The following is a 3,183-nucleotide window of genomic DNA, read 5'->3' as shown; positions in this document are numbered from 1 at the left end:
TCTTTAAAACATTTAGAAACACTTCCTCCTTATAACCTTCAACTCTCTTTTCTAGATCAAAAATTATTTCTCTGAAGTATTCAGATACAACTGCCATTGCAAAAGTAGATTGATCAGTTAAGAATCTATGCAGTGAAATCAGTTAAAAGAAATATGAACAGTTAAGCGCAAAAAATAATAGAAAAACACAAACACTGAAAAACTCACGCAAAAACAAATGTACAAAGATCCAAAAAAAAAAAAAAACTAAACACAAATGAAATAAAAAAAAATCCAAGACAATAAACCAAAATCAGTCCAAAAACAGTCTACCAAATCAATCTGAGTCAAGTCCAAAACAAACAATACTCACTTTTTACAATACAAATATGGAACAAAAAAATTTATACTATCTGCACCCGAAATCTATCCAAAAATCCACTTGTTGTAGATAAACCTTCACAAACCAAACAGATTTGCTGCTGTTGCAGATCTACTGTATTATCAGTTTAAGAATACACAAAGCTTTCTGCTTCAACTCTGTATGCTTTCAACTCTGTATGCTTAAACTTGCTTAAACATAGCTTTCTGTTTCAAAACTGTTTACTAGATCTGCTGTTTCAAATCTTCTGTTTGAAACTGCTGTTTTAAATCTGCTGCTACCTTGGTCTCATGGCCAGTAAATATCACAGCCCTAACGATATACTCTGACCTCTGTGCAGATAGCTTCAAAAGCAAACCAGCAATATCTGTTGCTGCACTAAGCTTTCAACAGTCAGCAGCATTAGTGGCTTATGACAGCAAATTCTAAACAAACACAGAACTCTAAACAACAGTAAGTGTAAACAACACTTAAACAACTCTAAAACAGCACTCTAAACAGTTAGTACTCTAAATTGATGAGAATCACAGAGAATCTGCTGCTGTTTGACAGATTGCACACAACTACTTACTCACAAACACAAACACATCACAGTTTTAAAACACAACACACTTGGATTTGTACTTGCTGCTGCCATTCTGTTTTATTCCAAAACAGTGCTGTTCTTCTGCTAAGACCTGCTGTTGTCAAGACCCTTATTGCATACTGTGTAAAGCTTTATGCAAGAACCTGCTGTTATTCTTTGAGCTGCTGTTATAAAGCTTCATCTCAAATAGCAAAACTGTGTTCATAACCTGTCAATACCTGTTAAGAACTATGTAAACCTGCTGCTGTAATTTCAAATTCAAATTGCAAACATGCTAAGACCTGCTGCTTCTTTCTTCTCTACACCAACACAACACAAAATGAAGCAGTTGCTGTTAAAACTTGCTGTTAAAACTGTTGGTGTCAAAATAAAAAATTTCTGCAGCTACTAAAACAATCTGCTGTCAAACACCATAGACAACAGCAAACAAAGTTCCAAAATGAAGCAGTTGCTGCTTGCTGTCAAAAAAAGGTTATGAACAGTAACTGTTTGCTGTTCTGTTTGCTTCTTCTCTATACCAATACATCAAAATAACAGCAAAATGTACACAAAACTGTTACACCGCACACAACCTGCTATGAAAAAAAATTGCTGTTACGAGAACTTAAGCTGCTGTCAAGACTGTCAAAATAACAAAACCTGTTATTGCAAACACAACAGCTGTGATATAGTTCTGTTTTGCAACCTGCTGTTACACAGTTTCTTGTTCACACCAACAGTTGCTGCCTATTAATGCAGTGTAATCTGCTGTAAACAGCTTCAATGTTGCTGTTACTCACTGTGTAGCTGCTGTCAATGCTGTTACAGAACCTTTGTTTTACCTTTGTTGTGATGTTCTGTTTGAAGTTGCTACTTAAACACAGCACATCACTTGAAGAACTTGTTGCTGTCCAAAACAGTTAAGTACAAACAAAACAAGAAACATATGTAAACCAGAATGAACAGCAGTCTAAAACCTGATTGACATCACAAAATGCTTTTACAATCAACACAATCTAACACAATGATATGCTTTTACAATCAACAAATAAAACAATCAGTGATTTAGGTGGAGTCCGATTGATGATTTAAGCAATTTAGACAAGGTTAAATCTCGAACACCTTAAACCCATACTGCAAAATTGAACAACCAGAGATCGATTTAATGAGCGGTTTATGAAACCGGACAAAAGAAAAACTTGAAATTCAGACAAGCGGTTTAATACACCGATCAAGATTTAAAAACCCATCGTCCTCTCAAGACTAAACCTAAACCGGTCAAATCCGCTTAAAGCAAAAAACCTAAACCGCTCACTAATCCGGTTAAGGGTTGATCGGTATACATGAATATCGGACAATTTGAGATGGAATACTTACCTGATTAGACAAATCCGAACACAATCCGGTCAAGGTTGATTGGTTTACCTCTCCGCTCATCTCCGCTCATCTCCGCTTAGACAAATCAAACCTCTTGAAATACCGATCATACCTTCTCCGGTGTATCTCACGGTTTACCTTCTTCGCTAGTTCTCCGCTCGTTCTCAGCTCAAGTGGCACACGGTTTAGACGAACACCGCTTGAATGGTGTGCGGTTTAGATGGTTTACCAGTCAAGATTTGTGCGGTGAGCTTCTTTTCCAACCAAGCTTTGATGAACAAACACTTTAGCCTATTGGGCCTTTAAACCGGTTGGGCCAACATCATGATATTAGGCGGTTTAACAAAAATAACAAATCCAACTCAAACTAAAAAAAATCAGATTAAAACTAACAAAAACACAAAAACGAAAAGAAATTTATATAAAACTAGATCAAAAACACTGGTTTACAAAAAAAAAATTCACGAACACAAAAAAATTTAAAAATCTAAAAACCCGATTAAATCTGATTAAAATTGATCAAATCGTAAAAGTTTGTGAATAACAAAGATTCACAATGCTATTTCGAGCATTTTGATCATGATTTTAACACCAAAACACAAGATTTTATGAGAAAATCGGATCAAAAACAAAAAAAATGACAAGAACACGAAGAACACGAAAAACAAAAAAAATTCAGAAAAAAAAAAAAAAACTTATCTGATCGATTTCTTCATTCTGATTTCTTGCATCCTGCTCTGATACCAATTGTGTGTCCACAATCACACTGATCAATCTTCATATTAAACTTCCTTCAATGGCAGATTCATAGATATTGCATTAAGAACACTATGAACATAGAGAGAAAAGGTCAACTCATATAATCTCAGTCAAACTCTCT

This window comes from Cynara cardunculus, assembly GCF_001531365.2.
Source record: "Cynara cardunculus var. scolymus isolate 2C chromosome LG 13, CcrdV1, whole genome shotgun sequence".
NCBI classification, from domain to species: domain Eukaryota; kingdom Viridiplantae; phylum Streptophyta; class Magnoliopsida; order Asterales; family Asteraceae; genus Cynara; species Cynara cardunculus.
Note: the sequence above shows the minus strand (reverse complement) of the source record.